Below are 25,410 nucleotides of genomic sequence, written 5' to 3'. Positions count from 1 at the left end.
CTGATCAGGGATGCCTTTCCTTCTTGGGATTAGATTTTTTTCTGAACTAGTTTCCTCCTTCTATTGGATATCCTGTTTATGGCAGGGGTCCACAAGACTGGTTTTCTTCTCTTAGGGGAGTGAGTCTTGGTTTTGCTAGGGATGGCACGATCCATGCACCCTTGTAGGTGCTCATAGAGTGCATTTGTAAAGGTTCCTGCATCTTGGACACTGTTATCCTTTAGCATGGGTGCTGTGAAACTTACCACCTCTGTCTTAAGTAAGGTAAAGTTTGCTATAGAAAAGTTTTTCACTGTGGTTTCCTTGGTTGAAGGTGGTGGTGAGGTGTGGACATCCAGAGTGATTAGTTTATGGTCTGATCTAACCAGTGACGGGTTGACCTCCAGTGTGGAACACCTGTTGCTCAAGTTGGTGATGACCAGGTCCAATATGTTTTCACCTCTGGTAGGGGAGTTTACCAGCCGATCCAGGGCATTTGAGTTGATAAATTCCAGGAAGCGCTGGACCTGGGAGTTCGTACTTGAGTAGTTTTCCCAGTTAACGGTAGGGTAATTGAAATCGCTCAATATCAGGGTGTTTGGTAGGACCTTCATGTTTTCCAGTGTCTCCAGAAAGGCAGAGTGGTGGTCCTGGGTCATGGAGGGTGATCTGGAGCAGGCCACAAATTGCATTGCAGATCTGCCTGATTTTAGTTGCACATGGATGAACTTGGAGGTCTCATGCTGCGCCACTAACCTGGAGATGTAGGTATCCTTGATGAATATGGATACACCCCCTCCTTTTGTGTTTCGGTCCACGTTCTGTGGCCGAAATGTGTGGTATGAGTTGTAACTCGGTAGTGCTGGGGTGCTCTGTGGAGCCTTGAACCAGGTTTCAGTTACTGCACAGATGTCAACGTTCTCCATACTGAGGAGTGCTTAGAGCACGTGCATTTTGCTACTTAAACTCTTGGCGTTGAGTAGCATAACCCTCATTTTTTTATTTGTGCTGTTTACGGAGGTGGGTTTGACTTTTGATCCTTGCCTAAAAAAAGGCACTATGGGGGCAGCAAGAGCCTTGGCCAGTATTCGAAAGTCTAGGGGTGACAGGTGCAAGCCGTCTCTTGCGAAACAACGAGGCTTGTGGAGCATGTCGTCCCAGGCTGACAGACACAGTATCCTCTTTAAATGACACCAGAAGCTTAACCAGTTGTTGAAATTGATCATTTTTTCTTTATACTGTGGTATCATTCTTGGTGAGGCAGGATGCTACTCAGGGGCAGGGTCATACCAGCCTGGGCTACATGATCAGAGAGCTCTTCCATGTCTCTTTTCATGTAGTCCAGGGAGGTACGTCTCAGGTCATTCACACCAACATGAACAATGACAGAGTCATATCTGTACTTGTTCTGGAGTAACCTGAGTGCTTGTGTTATGTGGCTGATTCTGGCTCCCGACAGGCAGCTAACAGTAACCTTCTCCTTGTCCAGCCTAGTGAGTGGGACCTCAGTGTGCCTGACTATAGAGTCACCTATTACTAGTGTGCTAGTTATGTTATTTCGCCTTAAGGGCTGTGATTGTGCGGCACACTAATTTTGTGTTTTATGCGTTATCTGGTTTGTGACGGGAGGTGCAGGTTTTTTGGGTGTCTGCTTTGGAGGTCTGTGATGCTTTTGCAGGTTTTTATTTATTGCCTCCGAGTATGATTTCATGTATTTATGTGCATTTTTTGCCAGTGCTGGTTTAGTATGTCTATGTGAGGCTGGAGGTGTGGTGCAAGTGTTAACCTTCTCCTCATGACTGCCTGTTCCAGTCTTGAGTGGAGAGAGCTTAGCCTCCAATTTAGCTATATAATTGCATCTCTCGCATATGTTAATGTTTTGTGGTACGAGGAGAGGGTTTGTCTGTGTACATGAGGCAGTTGTTACATTGCCTCAGGATACCCAGGTTCACCAGCTGGACCGGAGAGTATACCTGAAATTAACCTTTGGTCATGCCTGAATAGCAGGGTGAGTTGCTTAGTCGCTTGGTTGGTCAGGGGTGAATAATGAGCCTTGCCCTGCTGGGCAATCAAGTGTCAGGGTATATTAGTGCTTGCTATTAGGTCTGAGCAAGTGCTGGACTGTACGATGCTTTTTAAGTGCTTAGGTTGAGTTAGACTACTTTCATGGGAAAAACTGAAGAGGAGACTTGGTGGAGCCGGGATAAATTTAATCCTAACTAACCGGCGCTGCCCAGACGTGCAAAACCATGCAAACGTGGTTTTTACAGCAGGGAAATGAAAGAGATAGAAATTAGCCCAAAATGGCATATAAACTAGTAACTTCTGGGCTGGAACCACTTCTCCAGGGACAGATGGCTGCTCAAAGCTCCCTCTCTCACAGGTGAACAGAGAAACCTCCCACTATCCAAGTAAGGTATGGGCAACTCAGAAAATTGTAACACAGCCCTGAATTCAGCACTAGCCTGAAAACTGGACTATACTAACTTAGAAAGGTGGGAAATGAGGAAAAATTTTTTTTGAAAGGTTAAGGCAAAAGCAGTAAAAAATACACTTAAAACAGCTTTAGATGACTACAAGCAATCAGAAAAGGCTTTTAAACAAATTACCCAATTAACCAGTAAAAAAATCTCAAACTGAGCCCTGTTCCTGTAGTCTTCAATCAGACAAGTTCTAACTGCACACTCCTGCCAGTGGGATGCAGGGGAACCTTCTCCAAAAAAGAAGGCCTGGATTAGTGCTTGGGTTATACAAACAAAGCTAGATTCAGCAGGCCTGGATCTAGTCTATGCTACAGCAAACAAGGCGCACCCATTTCAGTAAGAAACAGTTCAAATATACAGGCACTATAAGACTTTAACCAGAAATTCCCAGCACAGAAGGGCAGAGTCCAGCCTCTCCTCCCACAAGAGTGCAGACCATGAACCTTCTTAATGTAAAATAACTGGCCTGAAGCCCATGTACTTAAACCAGAACTAAAACACTTTTAGAATAACAGACACTGAGCCTTCAATCAGCAGTTCCCAACTTAGAAGGATTTAAGCTACCTGTCCTGCCACTACAGTGCAGACCACAAACCTTCTTAATGTAAAACAACTGATCTGAAGCCCAAGTGCTTAAACCAAAAGGCTTAGAAGGATAGTTACACCAAGCAGTAATAAATACAATTGAGTACTTTTAAGATGATGCAAAAGCAAAATAAAGTAGGAAGAAACACAAATACTGTAAAAGCAGATGAAAAAAGTGCAAATTTTTTTTTTTTGAGTGAGCATATGAGATGGACCCAGGAGGAGTACCCAAATGCAAATTTACAAGAGGGGCGGGCAGTTTCAATAAGGCAGAAACCGAATAACAATGAAGTGAACTACCCCCACTTATCACTGACTATTCAGGAATTCTAATAAGCATTAACTGAAAAAAACAGAGCCACAACTTCCAGCTAGATGGTATTCAAAGCAACACAAATAAATCAATTTAAATGCTGTATTATTTGAAAAAAGTGCAGATAAAGATTTACTTAAATTCACTTATATGTCCAGTTGATTGCAAGTCCCCCGTCTTCTTTGGCACTAAAAATAGATGCCTAATCCAGACTGGTCTGGGAGACAGACTGGATGACTAGCTTTTTGAGCAGCTTGGAAATTTTCATTGCTGCATTCTCACTTTGCGCGGGTGGAATGTCCAGGAAGTGTTTGAGAGGGAGTGGTCGCTGTGTGAAAGGGATTGAATATCCTCTGGATATGACTTGCAACACCCAATCATCATCTGTAATGGACTCTCAGGCGGTTTGGTGTAGCGAAAGTCGACTCCTCGACTGCCTCCAGATACGAGCAGCCGGACAACCCTTCAGGGCTGCTGAGCAGGCCTGTCCAGGAAAGAATCCCGAGACCTTTGGTTCCTTGGACCCTCTCTGTTGTGAGGGCAGCATATGTCAAATCCCCCTCTGCCTCTGGGGGAAGGAGAGTCCTGAGCACCCAGGAATAACCCTGAGACTTCCAGAACTACATCATCTTCACCCCTCACTGATGCCTGGAGAAGGCTCATTGAGGGGTTGAGAAGCAGATTCCAATGGCAGACAGAGTCTTCACGTCCTTCTCACTCTGGACTACTGTGGCACGTACAATCTTTCCAAAGAGAGTGGAACCACTGCATGGGGCATTTGTAAAAGACGCCTTGAAGGGCTCTGTAAAAGTAGAATGTTGGAGCCAGGCATGACACCTGATGGCAACGCCTGCTCCAGCTGCTCTGGCGGCACCCTCTGCAGCAAGAGATAGAAGCTGCACAGAGGTATTGGGAATGGTAGGTGACGGTAGCCATCCAAGAGAAGAAAACCTTTTCCTCCGACGACAAGGACCCTGGGGTAGACTTGGCGACCTCTTTAACTAGGCCTCGCTGAAGCCTAATTACGTGTGCCATGTAGTTCAGTGCATGTACTGACAATGTTGCTGAAGCGTAGACATGCTTCTCAAAATGGTCAATGGCCCTAGACTCTTGGTCTGGCAGATGGATTGTGGAGCTCTCTTGCACGAGCTCATTCTTGGTGGCTGCCTCCACCAATATGGCATCGACAGGGCGTCCCTTCAAGCAATGCAGTTTATTGGATGGAGCACGGAGGATCTTATCTGGGCATTTGGGGACAGGCTCCACCATGTCGGGCTCCTTCCATGCCCGAGATGTAACGAGATCCACCAGGGGGATCCATGGGAGGGGACACCTAGGATGTAGAGGGCCCTGTGCCAAATGCCTCCAGAAACACAGACTCATCAGGGTTGGGCTTTTGGATGGACCACCCCACACCTCACCCCCGCTCTGACGAAGAATCTCCATGATGTTTCCAAAGGAAACATCCTCTAGGTGTGACCAGGGGGAACCCTCCCCTTCCTCCAAGTCAGTGTCCTTCATGAGGGACTCTGGCGGGGAGTTTAAGAGCCTCCTTTAACACGTGTGTTTTCAAGGATCCTCTGTGGGGGGTTCTCTGTGGAGGACTCAAAAACATCCAGCTGTTCCCGGGGGGGGGGACTCCCTGGGGCAGAGAGGTGGCACGCTGTCCTTGTGGGGCCAAGATGGTGGAATCCAGACCAGACATGGAGAGAGCCAGGACAGACTCCAAGGACAAATGTGTCTTGATGGAACAGAGAGGACCCTCTCCACGTCAAAAGCAGATGTAGAACGCACCCCTGGAGCTGGGACCGTGACCAGGTCAGTAATCCTCTGAATCAACGGGGGAGGCAAAGCCGAACCTCCAGACACAGAGACTTCGAGTGGACAGCTCTGCTCCAAAAACATTCGGAGCCGACACCACCACGTCGAATCCAGCACAGATGCTGAGGCTCCAAGATGAAGGGAGCCGCCCTACTCAGGGCAACAGTTGGTGTCGAGGTACAAGGTACCATCAGCACTGACCCCTCAACACCGAGAGGCGCCGGACTCAAAGGCTCAGAAGCTGGGGATCAGACCGGAGGAGTGATCGAAATAAAGGCAAACTGCATGCCCTCAGCCCCGGAGGGAGTTTCTGGTTGCTTGAGAGTTACTATTAAAAATAGCCTGACTAATACTGTACTCTATACTATTTGCTTGGCTTGACTTGTTCTCAGGTTGAGGAGAAGGGGAATTTATTCCTATCTTTTTTTTTTTTTAAACTCTAAAAACATCAGGTATGTTTCACTCTGTGTGTGTTGGGGGGGGGGGAGTGCAACACAGGAACATGTTATTGTATTTCTTCAATTTATTTGACTGTTGCTTGAGTTCTGGTTAACAGAGTTTACTGCACTAAAGTAAACAAGTGTTTTTTCTTTCTTAGTTTTAAGAAATGTAGGCATTACAATGCAAAAAGAAGTGAAAGGCTGGACAAAAGCATGTTTAAATTAATATGCTATAATCTTGAGTTGTTGCAGTGGGGGACAGAATGAAATATATGTAGACACGTTGCCTCTTGATTTTGTAAGTGAATGTCTGGGTTAAAGCCTTTGGATTAAAGCAATATTTTTTTGTGACAGCAAGTAAATAAGAGAACAATGAATATAAAGAAAAAATGTTCCTTTGACAAATAAATGTTCAGTTTATGTAGAGATGTTTGCAGAGCTGTACATTTGGTACCGATGTTTCCATGGAGGCAGGCTAACTATGGGGGAAGCAATAAAAGCTAGAGCACTTATAAGTCAAAAAGGTTAATGTTTTTCAAAAGTATATAAGCTGTTTTTCACATCTGGAAGGGGAACGAAAATACAAAAAAGACAGAAATTAATGTAAGTAGTTGCACAGGCTGTAACATGCATCTTAGCATGGATAACCTTAACTTTAGGTTAAGTTATGCCTGGCTGCGCAGCTGCTGATTTGGGGCAATTGTTCCCATCAGGAGGGTTAAACTTCATTATTTGAAGATTTACATAAATTTGTGTGTTTGTTTAAAGTCAACAGGTTTTGTGGGTATTTTGGGTGTGTTTTTTTTTGAGAATATTCATTAAAACAAAAAGTTTTTAAAATGTAACATAGGTTCAAATGGAAAGAAATAAACAGTTTAAGAGATCAGATCAACCTGCCAAACATTAGTGGGTGCACATAACACAAAAGCTGGAAAGAGATATTTAAAAAAGTGGTCATACATTACAGGTGGAAATAATTTTTAACAATAATGGCTACACTAAATATTATTTTGGAACATAAATTGACTCTCAGATACAGACAAAACGAGTACTGATGAATACATTACAAAAAGCACAGTGCAAACAGCAATGCTACAGGGGACACATTTGGAAAGAACTGAGCATGCAAATCTCAAACAAAGAATTTCAGAATGGATGTTCAGCAGAAAACTACAGACAAATGAAAAAGGAGTACTTATACTAATTGCTAGAGGAAATCCAACAGTGATACAACAGGGTTAAAGACAGTAATGGTAGAATGTGGTAGTAAGCACCAACTGGCAAGGGAGGAGGATTACACTGGCATGTATTTAAATTCCACCTAAAATTGCTATTATGGAGCTTAACGAAATTTTGGGAAAACTAATCAGCTTTCAACAAGGAACACTGCTTACAGGTAGGGACTGCAACTTGATCTGCAACACTGAGGCCCTACAAGGGAAAATATAACAAAAGAGAGGAGTTCGGAAGACATTTACAAAAATATCTGGTATGGAAGATATGAATTCAGTAGTAGGAACCCAGAGAAAAATGTACATATTCCCCAAGGTACAATAACTGGGCTAGACTAAACAAAATTATATTTTACAGGAACATGTGCATTTAATAGAAAGCTTCGACACACACACATCAATAACTGTTTTAGATCATGTGCCAATAACAACCAACATAAAAATGCAGGGAAATGAAGTAAAAAGGAGAGACACTGGCACTTGTCCACTAACCTGCTAAAAAGAGAAGCATTTAAGGAATGGGCAGTGGATATTATGCAAGAATTATTAAGGAAGATACAAATTTCTTCAGAAGTTATAACTAGTGAGTGGGATAAAATTGAAGTTGAGTTCAAGAATAAGGTAGAAGTAAAAGAAAAAGAAATATGGTTAAGAAATTAAGAAGAATTAAGTCAAAATACACCATCATAAGGGAAATCTCATAAAAACAATAACAGGTACAACTGCAGAGTGCTAAAGTGAAAATAAGGGAGTATCTGGATAATATGCACGAGTTTAGAACGACTGCTGTTAATCAACTGTTTTTTGATAACTCCACAGCACAAAAACTCTTAGCACGATGACTTAGGCAACAGATGGTAGAAAGGGTTGTTGCCAAACTTAAGGAGTTTCTAACAAGAAAAATATCCAGAGATCCTAGAGATATTAAAACATATTTCAAAAATTTTATGAAAATTTGTATAAAGCAGCAGACTGTAGAGACAAATAAAAACTAATAATGTATATACTTATGGAAGGTTTACATAAGACTGGGCTAGGAGTAGATGAGCCTCAACAATTAACAGTTAAAATTGGAGGACATGGGATAAAATGATGATGTATAATCAGTCTGCAGGAAAGTCAAAAGGAATACACAGTAATAAAGATCTGGAAGGTTTTCTTTAGCAGTATTTTATAAGGTGGGCAAACAACAACATCCTGGAAGACAGCTGTGATGACTGCAATAAATAAATGCATTAATGACCCATCAAGCACAGCTTCATATATGCCCATTTCCATAAATCACAATTATAAAGTGTTTATGACTGCAATAGCTAAAAGAATGGCAAAGGTGCTGCCAGAAGTGTGGTTTTGTGGAGGGGAGGCAAACATTTGGCAGCATTAAAAGAACAATGATGATCCAGAGGGAAGCAGAATGCAAGAAAATACTACTGTTGTTGGTATGTCTTGAAGTAGATAAAGCATTCAACAGAGTGAGGTGGTACTTTATGAGTAGGACAATGGAAGCATTTGCATTCCCCGATACAATAATAAGGTTAATTAGGAGGCTATATGAGGGATTGGAGGCAAAAAAGTGGGAGTGTTCTTCTCTAAGTTGTGTATGAAAAGAGGAATCAGGCAGGGATGCCCGCTTTCCCCTTTCTTACTTGCAATACATTTAGAGCCACTAGCAAAGAAAATAAGGCACTCAAATTCAAAGATATAACTGCTACGGTAATCAAGAAAAGTTGGCTCTATTTGTGGACAATATTATTTTGTACTTGATAAAATTAGAAAATAACATTTCATTGCTGTAAAACATTGTGAGACAGTTTCCATTTTTTTCAGGATGTAAAATTAATGCAGACAAAATAAAGATTGTAGCTGTAAACTATGTGCCCAGATGAACTGGTTCAGTAATATCCATATTTATTTGGGACAAAGTAAAATTAACCATTTAGAAGTATGGGTTAAAAATATTATGTTATACAACTAAGGATATGTGGGAAGAGACTAAACAAAAATACAAAAACTGAGAAGCTTGAAGCTCTTGTTTATGGATATGGATAGCAAGATACAAGAAGTGAAAAAGTTTTTAGACCTTTAGTTTTGATATACAGGTCAGGCATATTTTTATCAACCACAGAAGAATTCTGTGGACAGTAATTAAAGAGTTGAAGGATTTTATCAGGGAGGGGAGGAAAAGGGTCAAATGGAGTAAGCTGACCCTTCTTACAGAACAAGGAGGTTTAGGATTACCTGATTTGAATGGATATTTTAGAGCTACACAGTTAAGACTCATACATAACACATGCAGAATTCAAAGTGGAAAGGAATGATGATGAAGCTGAGGGGGGGGGGGGGTTCAAGAAATAAGGACAGAATGGAATTTTAAATGTAGATCCTTACAGATAACAGCCAAACAGAAAATTATATTCATAAAATAGCAAGAAATATTCTAAGAACTAAGCTAATGTGAGACTGGAGAAAGGAGATTCTGCTGATAAGGATCACTGTAGTTAGGGTACAGAGAACAAGCAAGAGGGGGCTGGAATTTACTGGAGAAAACTGGCTGTGGAACCAAAGTATTGGGAGCAAATAACTACAGAGGGAAAGGTAAAAGAATGAGAAAAGTTTAAGAACACATCAGGACTGCAAGCTAGAGACTGCCTTCTCTATCAGAGTATATGCAAAGAGGAAAGGGCTAGGGGAATCCTAAGTGAAAGACCTGCTCTGGTATATTTTTTTAGAGGAATATAGAACAGAAGCTTCAGTTAAAAAAGGGATAATTAGAAGGGTATATAAAATACTGCATGATAACTATAGGACTCAATCAGGGGTGGTTAGAAAAGATTGGGAAGAAAGACTGGATAAGCAATTCAGACAGAAACAGTGGAACACCACATGTATGGTTCCCAAACATGCAATAAAGTCTAGAAGATTTAGGATTTTTGCTTGGAAGTGTCTGCATATGTATTTTTATACCCAAAGCAGACTCCAAAATTTTTTCCCTAGGTAGATGGCAAATATTAGAGGTGTCATGGGCAAGAAACAGGTAACTGAAAACATATGTTTTGGGAATGTAATGAGTTGGCAGACTTTAAAAATTTTCTACAGAGTACTCCAGAAAAACTGGGTGGGTAAATGGCTTTAACTAAGGATCTGTTTTAGCTGGAATATAGAATCTGAATTGCCTAGACATAGTAAGGCCTTGTTAAATTTACTTTTGGTGGCTGCCAAAAAAGTAATTAGTAAAAAATGGAAATCAAAGTCTAAACCAAATGTACTTAAATTAGTGAATATTTTAACAGTGACAAAAAGAACTGGAAGTGGGTCTTTAGAAAAGTATAGGTGAAAAGTACACAGAAAGAAACTGAAATTGTGGGAAGAAAATGCATGCAGAATAGTACTTTGGAGAAGGAGTGAGATTTCAAGGAATGCAGGAATTGAGCAATTTATGTAATGTTGAACTGATGACAATTCTATAAAAGCATATATGTGATATGTAATGTTTGTAACTGTGAAGGATTAACGTGGTTTGTTTTCTTTTACAAATAAAAGAAGTTATGTACTCACCATAACGTTTCATCAGTGTTGTGCATTTTCATTCTTCCTCAACATGTGGATCTCTGATCTAACCCTCAGATCTGACTCGGCCACTTTCCAAAGCTTTAGGCCCCGAAGCTCAAGCTTCTCCCCTACCCATAATGCATCTTTCCCCCAGATTACCTCAGATCGAGTTTACTGCTAACGTATTTCAGACTATATACAAATGTATACACATACAATTAGGTAACTACTAGAAAGAGACGGAACAAAGTTTAGGAGCTCAAAAAGGAACTTTGGTTCCCGTATGCATATCCATCAGGTCTTACACAGTCATGGACAGGGGGAAGGACCATAGGAAGGCTGAGGAAGAATGAAAATGGACAACACAGATGAAACGTTATGGTGAGTACATAACTTCTTTATCTGATGATGTCATCTTCATTCGTTCCTCAATATGTGGGACAGAGTCCCCAGCTAGAATAACCTTGGGTGGCTCCCATGGAAGGATATTCCAGAGCACTGTAGAACCACAGGCAGCTGTATTTCTGGACGTAATATCTAGCTTACAGTGTGAAATAAAGGTATGAGAGGGTCACCATGAAGCTGTTGCACAAACATCAATTGAGACCCCAGACCAAAAAGATTAGGATGTTGACATTGATTTGGTACAGTGGGCTTTGACTTGTGTGGGCAAAGATATATCCTTCGATACATACATAAAAGAAATGCAATCTCTTAACCATATGGCTAATGTGGTCTTAGAAACCGGTTTTCCTTTTCTAATACTTGTAAAGGATATGGACAACTGATCAGACTTTCTAAATGATTTTGTCCTGTCCAGATAAAAATGCAGTTGTTTTTGAACATCTAATAGCTGAAAGATACACTCTCCCTTGTTATGAAAATTGGGAAAGAAAACTGGTAGTTTGATGGACTGGTTAATATTGTTCACTGTAGCAACTTTGGGTAAAATGGAAGGGTTGGCATATAAAGTGACTCTGGCTTTAAGGAAAATCAGATAAGGAGGTTTGGAAGAAAGGGTTTGAAACCCTTCTTGCAGAAATGATGGTCACCATGAAAACAGGTTTCCATGAAAGGAATTTCAAATCTACTTTGGCCAAAAGTTCAAAAGGAGGATGGACTAGTGCCTGAAGAATCACAGTCCGATCCCAAGGAGGGGTGGGATCCTTGACAGGAGGGTGAAGCAAGAAGGTATCCCCAAGAAAGACTGCACAATTCTGAATAAGCTAACGAAAAGTTTTCACTGATGTGATAATTTCAAATGGCTGCCTTAGTTGCACTTTTACAGTGGAGTAAGTTGCCCCATTTTGAGAGATATCTGTAAGGAAGTCTAGAACTGCAGGAAAGGGAGCAGTAAAGGGATCCAATTGCTTCTGTTGAGCCCATATGGAGAATCTTTTCCATTTGCTCTTACAAATTTTCCTAGTGGACGGTTTGTGAGATAAAATCAAGATCTTCTGTACAGTGGAAGAAAGTTTGGAATGCCTAGCCATCAACAGAATTGGAGAAACCATGCAGTTAGTTTTAAGCCTGGGAGATCCGGGTGGATCTGCCCTGATGGATGGGACAGTAGAGCTGGTACCAGGTCTAATGTCTACGGACAGCAGATGAGATGAGACCACAGGAAGGTAAACTAGACTTGTCTAAGCCAGAAAGGAGCAAGAAGAATTACTCTGCTCTTCAACCTGTGCGCTTTCTAAAGCAACCTGGGAATTAGTGGAAGAGGTGGGAATGGATAAAGTACACCGGGGGGCCAAGCATGAACTACAGTGCCTCTTGGGGACTGTCCCTTTGGTGGGATCAGGGCAAAAAACCTCCTGCATTTGTTGTTGTGAGGGGATGCAAAGAGATCGCAGCCAGGTTGCCCCATTTGTGAAATATCATGTTTGCCACTGATTTTGTAATGCCTCAAATGTGATCTCTAATGCAGACTCTGCTCAGCCTGTCCTCTGGAATTTTCCACTTTCCTGGAATGTGCGCTGCAATCAGAAAGAGATTGGGACAGACCACCTATTGCCACACACACATTTCTTCTCGACAAAGGGGCTAAGAACTGGTTCCTCCTTGCTTGTTGATGTACCACACAAATTACATTGTCTGCTTGTATCGCAATAGTCCCTAGTGGAAGAAAGCTGTGCAGGGCTTGCAACACTAGAAGACTGCTCTCATCTCTAGTACACTGATATACAGATTTAGTCTCCTCTGATGCACACATGCCTTGAACCATCTGGAAGGTGTCTGTGGTCAAAGTGGTGTTTGGAGGGGAGAACAAAGGGACGTCCTTGTTCAATACCTGAGGAATGAAGCCACCATAACAGCGAGTCTTTGCACACTCTTGAAAGTCTGATCAGATAGCTAGGAGGATGTTGGTGCAAGAACCATTGGACTGATAATGTTCATTGCACAATTCTGATGTGTAGTCTTGTTGTAGGTAACAGGGTAATCATGGCAGCCATAGACCCCAATGCTCTGAGTACTAATTTTGCTGGTGGATTCAGTATTGACAGAATCTGTCTGATATGTAGTCTTGGAAATTCTGTCTAGAGAGAGGAAGGCCAGGGTTTTGGGTGTGTCCAGACACACATAAAGTTTACTACTTGGACAGGGTCCAATTGCGAGTTCTGTGTGTTGATGGTTATGCGTAAGATAGGGACGAGGTGTGGCTTGGGCGAGTAGTTGCCTGGTTGGAGTGGTGAGGAGCCAATCATCCAGGTAAGGAAACACATGGAACCCCCACAGTCTCAAATGAACTGCGACTACTGCCATGCATTTGGTGAACACCCTGGGGGGGGCTGTGGTGAGACCAAAAGGAGGACTCAGAATTGATAATGATTGGCTCCCAGCCTGAAGCGGAGATACCTTCTGGAGCGTCTGTTCATTTTGACATGCTACTACAGGTCTATTGAGCAAATCCAGTCATCCATTTGTAGTAGAGGTAATATGGACTGGACTGTAACCATTCTGAATTTTGAGGGTTTTTTACTGACTTTTTTCAGGGATGTCAGATACATTACTGGTCTCAGATCCCCTGTCTTTTTTTGTACTGAAAAAAGAATCTTGAGTAAATCCCTGATCCAATCTGATCTGGTGGGACCTTCTGGATGACGCCTGACTAGTAGCTTTGCAATCTCCAAAGTTGTCAATTTCCTCCGAATGGGTGGAATATTGGGGAGGGATCCATTTGGTTTGGGATGTTTTACAAAGGGAATGGAACAGCCGCTTGATATGATCCTTTGTAACCACAGATCATTTGTGATGGCTATCTAGGCTTCTGGGTGCAAGTATAAGCACCCACTGATTGCCTCCATACAGGGACAGTCAGGCAACCTTTGACGAGTGCTGAAAGGTTCTGTCTGAGAACAAATCTTGAGACCTTTGATTTTATGGACCCTCTACTGCCGCCTGGGTAGCATCTACCATTATTATTGTTGTCCCCTCTGACCCTGGGGGAAAAGTCTCCTTAGGATTCCTGAAAAGGACCTTGAGACGTCTTGAACTACAGCTTTTTTACCACCATGCTAATTCCTGGTGAAGGATTTTTGTGGGGTAGAAAACTAGATTCTGATGGCAGACAAGGTATTTCCATCTTTCTCAATACTGGAGAGCAAGTCTCTGACAGTGGGCCCAAACAATGACGATCCATCAAGCGTTGCACTGATGAATAACCTTTAAAGGTTCCGCAAAGTCACACAGCTGTGTCCAGGCATAACACCTAATGGCAATGCCTAAACAGGTGACCGTTGAGGTGCCCACTGCAGCATGGGAAATTAATCTCATTAACCTCGTGGATGCGTTGGAGATTGATTGTAGAGTGGCCATTCTGGAGGAAAAGACCCAACGTTCCTCATCAGATATGGATTGTCAAGCAGACCTAGAGAGTTCCTTGATTAAATCCTTCTGTAGTCTAATAAAACAAGAAAGAAAGTTTAGCACTCATGGGGTGAAAGTGGCGAAAGCATAAAGTCTTTTCAAATGTGTCCATGGCCCTAAACTCCCTGTTAGGAGGATGGACAGTGGAGCATTCCTGAGCAAGCTCCTTTTTGGTGGCTGCTGCAACAACCAAGGCATCTACCAGGATCCCTTCTGTCCAATTTGGCTGGTCTGTTGCGGTACTAAGAATCCTATATGCATGTTTGGGGATAGGTTCTACAGTGTCTAGCTCCTTCAATGCCCTGGTTGATATTAGGTCGATGAATGCATCAGCAGGGGGGACACCCAAGATGTAGATGGGCTGGACCCAAAAGCCTCCAAGAACAGTTTCCACAGGAGTAGGGTTTGGGGTAGACCAATCACCTTTTTGACACAAGATTTCTAAGATGTCTCCAAAAGAGACATCCTCAGGTGGAGATCTTGAGGACCCTTCCCCTTCCTCGAAATCAGTATCTTTTGTGATGGATTCTTGTGGAAAGCCCAGATGCCTCCTCCTGCACCTTGTGTTCTGGGGTACCTTCTCAGGGGGATGCTCCAGGGGGTATCAGAAAAGATCTGGGCTTCCAAGGGTAGAATGGCTTGGAGACTCTGCTGGACCGGCAGTCACAGAGCTGGCAGATGTGGGGTCTCAGACAGTATCCAGGGAGGTAAAGGGTGGATCCAAAAGTAATGGAGCAGAGGATCTCCTTGGTAAAGAGAGAACCCTCTCCACCACTTCAAAAGGCAGATGGTCCCAGAGACAACAAAGATGCTGTCCCTGAGCCGAAGCTGTCAGGGCAGAATGCATCAGAGGAACACTGGTAGTCTGTCCAAGGGGGGAGTCAGCATTGAGCTGTCTGACACCAAGGCTCCAAGGGGAAGCAACAGCTCCAAATACTATGGAGTCTAAGTCAGCCCCATAGAACCAACGTTGAGGCTTTGGCTCCAACAGCCACTCTGCTCTGATGCGGTGTGAGCCGAGCAAGTCAGGGAAGCTGTCTGAATCAGAGAGATGATCACTACCTGCTCCGACACCCTGACTCTCTGAGCCTTCAGACTCAAGGACTCAGAACTAGGAAGTTGGATTGGAGAAGGAGCAACAGGCCTGAAAGGAGAAAGTCAACTCACGAACCCGGTGGGGGAGAAAGCTGGTAAAACCCCTATCTGGATCTGTGTCTGAAGGAACTGCCTCATAAGCCTATCCACCTCAGATCTGAAAAGGCTATGGGAAGACCTGACAGAAGATGTGGAAGGTGGTCTAGAGAATATGTTAGGAGACCTGTCCTGATAGGGAGATCCCAAGATAGCAGGAGTCGGTCCTGAGGAAGGAAGAAGAGCTTGGGTCCAAGGAGATGAATCAGCAGACTTACTCAGGTCCAAGGATGTCACATGTGATGCTCTGGGAGGCTTGCTGAATGTTGAAGCATACTTGTCCAAGGAACGTTTTCTGTGTTCCTGGACGTCCTTATGCTTTTTGACAGGGGTTTGAGGCCCTGAACTAGAAGAACACACAGCTGCGGTAGAAGAAGGAGTCATTCTCTAAAATAAGTCTGTTTCAGTGGTCAGCTAACACATGTGGGTGAAACCCCTTGCAGATGGAACAGGAGGTTTCAAGATGAGAACGGCTGAGACAATACATGCACTCCCTTGTGGGCATCAGATAAAGGCATCTTATGCCCACAGGAAGTGTACCTTTTAAACCCTAATGGTTTATCAAACATCTTAAAGTCAGAAAAATAAATGAAAAAGAATGAGGTAAAGAAAGTCCCAACAAAACAGACAAATGAATGCCTTTTTTTTAAATATATAACCAGAAGACAGAGGAAAAAGAGATTAAAGGTAAACGGAAAGAAAACTGACTTAGCTGAAAAAGTTGGATGATAAACTTTCAGCTGAGCTCAAGTGAACAGATGAGGATGCTTCCTGTCAGAGTGGCAAATAAGATCTGAAGTAATCTGGGGGAATGACACATTATGGGTAGGGGAACGCATCGATCTTTGGCAGCTAAAGCTTTGGAAGGTGGCAGAGTCAGCTCGGAGACCCACAGGTTGAGGAATGAATGAAAATGACAACAAACTGTATGTGTGCCTATTTCTAAAGTGATAGTTCAATAAAACGTGTTAATAAAGATCATTATCCAAGCAGTCAGCTGTAGTTGTTTGAAGTTGGATTATATCAAACATCCCCTATCTTGAGTAAGGATGCTCAGAGTGATTGCTCTTGGCACAATGATCTTTGGAGAGTCCTTCATAACAGTAGATGTCCTCTTCACTGCTGCGGTATTCACTCCATTCCTCATACCCCATTTGTTTTAACTCGTGCCCTGTAGCCTTCTTGCATTCCTGGCCAAGGGGTTCTTTTTTGTCTTCTTCCTTTTTCTCCTTCTGAATGCATATGTTCTCCTTTTCCCAAAGGACATTCTATTCTTCCTGGGGTTTTTCAGTTGTGTGTGTGTGTGTGTGTGTGTGTGTGTGTGTGTGTGTGTGTGTGTGTGTGTCTTGTCACCTTTATGCCCTATGCCTTGTGTGGGAACCATATATGTGAAGTAGGATGACTTTAAGTAATGGCTTTAGTATACTGGCCAGATGTAGGGCTATCCTTGATAAGGTACAGCCCAACACCCTAGTCATGGGTGACCAACTATCATACAAGCCCAAACTCACTGGCAAAAAAGTTCCTGGATTTTGTTAACTCAATTGCGCTGGAACAAATACTACACCACCCTACAATGCACTACAATATTCTAGACCTGGTCCTCGATACGAGTGACCGATGCAATGCCTCAAGTATAGTGCCCGCATTGGTTAAATCCGACCATGAATCAGTAATTTTTGTAGTAGCAACTGCACCAGAACTCCCCAAAGGAAAATTCAGCCTAAAAAACTTCACCAAACCTAACTAGACCCTGCGAAGGCAAGGTATAATCAACTTCCAAGCTCCAGTTTACACAGATGGTATTGATGGCTGTACTAAAACTAAGGTATACACAGATGCCCTTAATAAACATCTACACAAATTTAGAGACACAGCATAACAATAAAGCAGGATCCTCAAGAAAAAACAAACCATCCTGGTGGACATCTAGCATTAACAAATTAAGCGAAAGAAGGTGCTGTCTAAAAATACAAAAGTGAAATCCCAACTGGAAGGCACTCTCCTCAGCCTAAACAAGCAAACAAGACAACTGGCAAAATCTTCAAAGAGCAACTATAAGAAAAATTTAGCAACTACAGCCAAGGATAACCATAAGACTTTCTTCAGCTACATCCACAGCCTAAAAGGTAGGACTCAGATGTGTGCTGAACTAATTGTAGATGGCATCATACACACTGACCCTTTGGAAATTGCAAACCTGCTAGCAGACAGGTTTGCAGAAGTTTCAACCCCCCTTCCCACCTAATCATACCACAAACCATGTCTTCATCATCATCTCCCTCTGCATCTCCAAAGAGCAATTATCAATACTCTCTCCCAAGTTTAAGAACACAGCCTCCATGGGACCAAACGACATTCCAGGCTGCGTTCTTAATGTTCTAAAACCAGAGCTAGTTACTCCATTAGGCAAGCTATTCAACCACAGCCTGAGTACTAGCTTTGCCCTCATTGAATGGAAAACGACTGTTATCCTCCTACACAAGGGTGGCTCAGCAACAGACCCGGGTAATTACAGACCCATAGGTTTAACCAGCATCATCTGTAACGCAATGTAAAAATCATCATGGACCTCATAAATAAGGATATAGATGACACAACCAAACTGGGACAGATCCAGAGTTTGGAGGTCAAGGGTGAACCAAGCCTGCTAAAGCTGGTGGACTTCTTCGAGAACGTGACCAGAGCCATAGACGAGGGCAAAGCTGTGCACACAGCTCATCTTAACTTGGCCAAGGCCTTCGACACTATCCCACATTCGAGCATCACTGAAACTAACCCAGTTGAATATCAACCCCTATGTTGTCAGGTGGGTTGCAAACTGGCTCACAGATCAACACCACTCAGTCAAAGTAGGAGACTTGACCTCTACCAGCAGACATGTCACGAGTGGGGTCCAGCAAGGGTTAGTACTACGCCCTCTCTTGTTTGGCATATACTTCTCAGAAGTCCAGGCCAAAATGTATGGACTACAGCTAACCAAGTTTGCAGATGACTGCAAATCAAGTGCTATCAATGAATCCCCTAGCGATGTCAACGTACTTCAAAAGGGGCTTACACAGACAAATGATTGGTGCCAAAGCCATGGTCTTAAACTAAATGCTAAAACATGCATCACTCCCTTTGGTAAAGCAATGCCCCTGCTGATTACAAAATAAACAATAATATCCTAAAGTACGAATTCAGTAATGAGAGACCTGGGAACACATGTTAACTGTGACCTCAACTTTTACCACCGTGTATCTACTGTGGTGAAGGATGGCATTCTACATCACTCACCTGATTAGCAAAGGCATCGCTTTAAGAGCAAAAGAGGTTATACCTCCCCTGTACTCGTCACTCATCAGGCCTATTATTGAATATAATTCTCCCTTTGGTAAGTACCATACCAGACACCTGCAGCAACATGAGAGACCTCAGAGATTTCTAACTGAAGAAATTCAGGGTCTCCAGCACATGTCATATACAGACAGACTGAAGTTGCTGTCACTGTACCCAGTAGCGTATAGACTACTTACAGGCAACTTATGTCTGGTTTAAAGGGCTATCTCTGACCCAAATCTAAAAGAAATGCTGCACATTTGTAAGTCAAATGAGACTAGAGTCACCCATTCCAGGGACCTCAATCTAGCCTGTGACATAAACAGGACCTGCTGAAGAGACAGATGCATCTCTCAGACATTGACACTCATCCGGAATAGGCTTCCAATCCATATCAAGCACAGCACCTCCATAACCCTGTTTAAGTGCAACCTGGATGATAGGATGGGAAACCACAAATGCCTGCCGGGAACTGGCCCAGCTTCTCTCCTGGACAAGGGTAGTCCTTCCTAGAAAAACCTTGGGGATAGATGATATCTCTCATCTAGTATTATATTGGGATTTAACGGACGGCTAGGCTTGTAAAGACCCTCGGGTCAATAGCCTAGTAACATCCTATGCACCCATGAACATTGGGTAAAGAAAACTGCAACAGTGAAAAGAAGGACATCTACTGTTATGGTAAGATTTTACATAATTGTACTATGTCCTTCCATTTCACTGTTCAAGTATTCTTTAGTCAAGGGAGAGTACAAGAGCTCAAGAGGAAACCTGGGAAGAAGGTGACAAAGAAGAGGCATCTACAAACCCATGCAGGATAGCCCTGGCACAACCTGCCCTGCCCTAGAAATAAATTCCTGCTTGTAATGCTTAGTGAAAGCAAGTACAGAGGACAAAGTAGCAGCCTCAAGGGTGGAACTGGTATCCAAACCCTTGAAAAAAGCACCAAAGAAGGCAACTGCCCTAGTAGAACATACCTTTACCAAAGACGAAAGACATTTTTCATGAAAAGAACAACAAAAAAAATGGCCTTAGAAATCAAGGACAAGATGGTTTGCTTAGAAACAGCTACACCCAAAGTTCTGGGATGAAAACAAGCGAAAAGCTGCTCAGATTTGTGAAAAACTTTAGTTTTACCCAAATAATACCTTAACTATCTATGCAAATCCATGGCGTGAAAAACGTTCTCACTGGCAGACGGGAGAGAAGGAAAAGAGAAAAGAAGATGAACAGACTGATTAAGGGACAACTCATTTCCCACCTTGGGCATAAAAGAAGGATTAGAATGAAAAATTTCTGTGGAAAACTAAGAAAGAAAAAATAGCCATGAGAGCCTTCAGACACCCTTCTTAGCTAAAGTGAGAGCCAAAAGAAGAATAGTCTTCTAAGTACAATGATGTAAGGAAGCTGAAGAACTAGGCTCAAAGAGAGCCTGAGTCAATTTTTCAACTACAAATCTGAGGTCCCAGGAAAACAGAATAGGCTTCCTGGTAGCCTTGATATGAAGGACACCTTTAAGAAATTGCTTGAGCTCAAATCTAGAGGACAGAGGAGGAGTCAAGGACACACGAGCAGAAATTGCTGACAGGTGGTCTTTAACTGGAGTATGTTAACCCAGCATGGAGCAGATCACATAAATAAAAGAACCAGAGGAACCTCAATTTTTTTTCAATTTCTCAAAATCTTTTGGGTTTCTAATACTGTGACAGGAATGGACCCCATTCCTAAGTCAAAGTATGATTAAAAAGTTCATGAAATTAGTATTGTTTCAATCTTTGATGTCAGCCAAAAATGCTCTTTGCAGCACCCACAATGTGCCAGTAATAACTTCCTGCAATTTGTATGGTGTTACATGCATCGGTAACATATTAAAAACAATCTAGAACTGTCTGGGTATCTTTCTTCCACATTGTTCTCGTTTCTGCCTGCAAATCCTGATATTTTACAACTGTCTCTCTGTACGCAAGTCACTATAGTCACTGGGTCTAGCAATTTCAATGATACAGTTTTGGTCTTCCATTAATAAACTCCTTTCCCCAGGAACCACCAAAACTCCAACCCCTCTTAACGCTGACCCAGACAACCCCCACCAAATTGCTAATACTTTTAACTCTTTCTTTATTGACTCTATCCAAACCCTCGCCAAACAAATGACCAACAGCTATGTCTCCCCTCCTAGTATCCCTAAGAATCCATCTTATAAATTTACTCTACAACCTATCCCCACATCATTTATCTATAAACTTCTTAACAAACTTAAACCTGGTACTCCTTCTGCAGACAATCTCCCATCTCTCTACCTCCAAAAGGCTGCCAAAGTGATTGCATACCCTATATCCATACTCATAAATAGAACAATCCAAGAAGGAACCATCCCTGAGATCTGGAAGGTTTCCCATATTATTCCATTACATAAAGGGGGTAACTCTATCGACCACTCTAACTACAGACCAATTGCTCTCCTTTCCCCAATAGCAAAAATTATGGAAAAATGTATTCACCAGCAACTCCTACAGCATCTCACCCTGCACAACACAATAGCAAACTGTCAACATGGTTTTAGACCACATCACAGTACTACCACTGCTCTCTTTTCCTTTGTAGAAACCATCAATAAGAATCGCAATAACAACCTTCTCTCTTCTGCTCTCTTTATTGACCTCTCCAAAGCATTCGACATGGTCAACCACGCCACCTTAATTAACATACTTGAGTCCCTCTCCTTCGACAACCTTGCCACTAAATGGTTCAAAGCATACCTAAGCAACAGGCAACAAGCAGTCCTATGGGGCAATCAACTCTCTTCTCTCCTACCCATAAACATCGGTGTCCCTCAAGGCTCTATTCTTGGGCCACTTCTATTCTCCCTTTTCATTAATGATCTCCACTCTGCAATCCCTCAAGCTACCTGTATCCAATATGCAGATGACTCTACCCTTATCTGCTCTGCTACCTCTCCTTCTGAACTCTGCTCACGCACTCAAATGATCTTCAATGCAGTTGAAACATGGTTCTATAAACGCGTTCCCTATTACTAAATGCCAAAAAAACCAAACTTCTACTCTTTACTCCCACCACCCGATCCCCTTCCTTACACTTCACCATTACCTCTAATAATGCTACAGCTATCACACCCGATCCTACAACAAAACTGTTAGGAATAACCATTGACAATAATCTCTCTTTTGATCAACACATTAACAACACTATTAAATCAGTCAACAGAAAAATAGGATCCCTATACGAATTAAACCCTTCCTAACTGAATCAGCTCGAGCCAAGATTGCCCACTCCCATCTATTGTCAACACTTCTCTATGCTTCACCTATATTTACCAACCTTAAGAAAACAAACCTCAACAAACTCACCATATGCTATAATAGCATCGCCAGCCGCCACTAGCAACCCCTTCAGAACCCACCACTGTAAGAACCTGAAACAACTTGGCTGGCTGGAATTCCAAAACCTTCTGCTCATTACCCAACTAAACATTGCCCACAAAATATTGTACCAGCCTACAAACACCCCCATACTCTCAGAACTTTTAATACCTTACAATAATCTTAACTCCCTTCGCTCCTCTAGGAAACTTATGGCTAAATTAACAAAGTCCAATAACTCAGCTGGTGACTCTTTTCTCTAGCACAGTAGGAAGGAACTGGAACCTACTACCTAGTGACATAACACTAATCTCATCATTGCCCCTCTTCAAACAAAGAATAAAAGAACACTTGAAAAACCACTGGCTCTGTTCCTGCACTAAACCTGACTAAACTTCTACCCCACTCTATCTCCTTATTACCCCCATATCTCTCTCCCTCTTCGCTGAACAACTATCCCTTCTCTCACTTACTTCTCTCCCTCTTCTCTGAAAATTTGCTTAATCCTTTCATATCCTTTCTTTTTTTACTAAACTCTTACTTTTTCCCCCACTTCCTCTCCCTACTACCTTTCCCTGATTTATGCTTCTCAGTAGTTTTAGTTTGTTTATAGGAAATGAAATCTCTTCCCACTTGTAAATAGTTTTTGTATACTAACTTTGTTTTATTGTCTCTCCATTTATCCTGGTAATTTTCTTGTATATTACTTCAAATGTATGTTTTTTGTATATCTTCTGGAGCTTTTCTCCCCGGGCCTCTACTGAAAATGGAAATAATTCCAGCTAGACTAGCCCGGTCAACAAATGTAAAATAAAAAAAATAAAAAAAATAATAAATAAAAAAACTTTTGTTTTGTTTTCATGGACCATTATATCTGGTCTTCTAGCATCTATCTTTTGAACTGTTGGTAATGGGTGATCCCCACTATGATACAGAATTCATCATTTTCTATGATGCTTTGTGGCTCATGTTTCGAGTGTTTGTCAGCTACTTCAGTATTACAGTGTTCGCACAATACCTTCTGCCTTAGCATGTCACATCTAACAACAAGGCGTGCAACTGTTTCCAATTCTGTTTTACAAAACCTACATTTGTCTGTTTCTCCCACATGTTCAATGGACTCTGTAAACCAACGTGTACATAGTCCACTATCTTGGGCTGCCAATATTAACCATTCATCTTTTGGTTTGAATTTGCCTCTTTTCAACCATTCCTGCATTCAATCATGATCAACACAAGGTCGTTCCAGGAGTTTTCTATGCCTGCAGCAATATTTATGCATTTTCCTCATTTCTTGCCTTCTCATATAATCCTTCACCTTATATTCTCTCTTTTGTTTTTTGGTACATTCAGTTGCTGCCTGACTTTTTGTCTACTTCTGGCTTGATTTCCATTCCCACTTGACGCCAATATGCTTATGCTACACTAAGAAGGGAAGTCATCTTAGACTTGCTCTCCTCATGTTTCAAAACTTTCACTATGTTTGGGTCTTGTGAAGTCAGCAGATATGTATGTATGCAGTCCCACGATTGCAGACCTATACATGTACTCAGTTTCAAGGAGGCCCATCCCTCCTTTGGAACAGGAAATATATAATCTTGGTATGCACGGATTTTTATAAACCATATGATGAGCATGAAGCATTCTTCTTATTTTCCTATCTATCCAATACCTTTTGGGGCCAGTCAATCATTCCAAAACTGTAAGCTAGGAAAGGAAGAGCAAATTGCTTTATAGCTTGAACTTTTGTTCCTAGATGTCAACGCTGTTTTCAGAATTAAAGTCTTATAAAATATTCCTTACTCAGTTTTATTCGCATTTGTTCATACTTTACCACTGATCCTTCATCAATTCCCACATACTTAAACACTCCCTCTTGCTCAGGATCTTTTACATCACATTCTTGTCGTAAACGGTTTTCTTGGTGCTGCAGCGTTCCTGCTTTAAAAGGGTTGCTTTTCCACATTTATCAAGACCAAGTGACATTCTTATATTATCTGAAAATGTTTTGACTACTTGCAGTTCAGCTTTCAATTCCTCAACTGATGAGCTATACAGTTTTAAATCATCAACAAAGAGAAGAAGTCTTTACACTTTGTTGCTTTCTGGCAGCCAAATGACAGCCATGACCTAATCTGTTAAGCAGACAGCTTAACGGGTTAACGGCAAGGCAGAGCAGCAATGGTGACAGTCACCCTGGAACATCCGCTGTGGATTTTTATCCCTGGAATAACTTGTCCTTTATCATGGCTAAGCTGCAAAGTGGTTTGCTACTGTTTCATGGTCGCTGTGATGTAGTTTATCAGTGTAGGGTGTATCTTATACATTTTTAAGCACTCTTATCCACGAATGTGGGACACTGTTAAATGCTTTTTTGTAGTCTATCCTTGCCATACTTAGATTCTTCTACTTTTGACAGTTCTCAACTATGACTTTATTTAGCAACAAATGATACTTTGTTCCACATGACTTTCTTTTATTACTCTTTTGTTCTATTGCCATAATGGAGTTTTTCTTAATGACTATAAACTCTGTTGGTATCAATTCCAGAGTATAGTTTATACGTTGTCGGAAGGCAAGTTATTGTTCTACAGGTTTTAGGGTAGCCTGCAGGTTTACTCATAAGTAGGAGCATTGCTTTTCTTGTTGTTAGCCAAGCTGTTGTCTGTTTGGGGTGCACATATAAATAGTTCTTACTCATGGCTAAATCGTCATGTAAAGATGTTAATACTTAGGTTAGGTACGGCATCCAGGCCTGGGATTTTCCACTTAAAGACTTTTCTTAACTTTGTTTCAATCTCTCTAGCTGTTACTTCATCCCATTTCATATCCTGTTCATTTGAACAACTTATTCTTTCTTTTACTTCTTCTATCCATTTAGTATCTTTGTTACGTTCCACAGGACCCTCATAAATATTTCTAGAAAACGTATTCATTTCTTCTTTTTTTTTTGTGGTCTTTCAATTCCTATTACCTTGCTTACCAATTCTCTATAAAACTTTTTGGGGTCATCAATAAATTGCTTATTATGCACTTTTCCTTTATATTTATCTGTCTGTCTTCTAAGTTTTTCTGCCTGTTCTGATAGTTTTAGTTTATTATTTGCAACAGTGCATGCTAAATCCCACAGACAGGGGATCCTGATGGCGAAGGAGGCACCAGACAGAAATTTGCTTCAATTTGAACATACATGATGTCCTAACAGTGGGTTTCCTGGCCTCTTGCAGAACCCAAAGCAGATCCTCA

The sequence above is a fragment of the Protopterus annectens genome, chromosome 4.part0, assembly GCF_019279795.1.
Source record: "Protopterus annectens isolate FY-2018-M chromosome 4.part0, PAN1.0, whole genome shotgun sequence".
NCBI classification, from domain to species: domain Eukaryota; kingdom Metazoa; phylum Chordata; order Ceratodontiformes; family Protopteridae; genus Protopterus; species Protopterus annectens.
The sequence above is the reverse complement of the archived record's forward strand: the minus strand, read 5'-3'. Positions refer to the sequence as shown.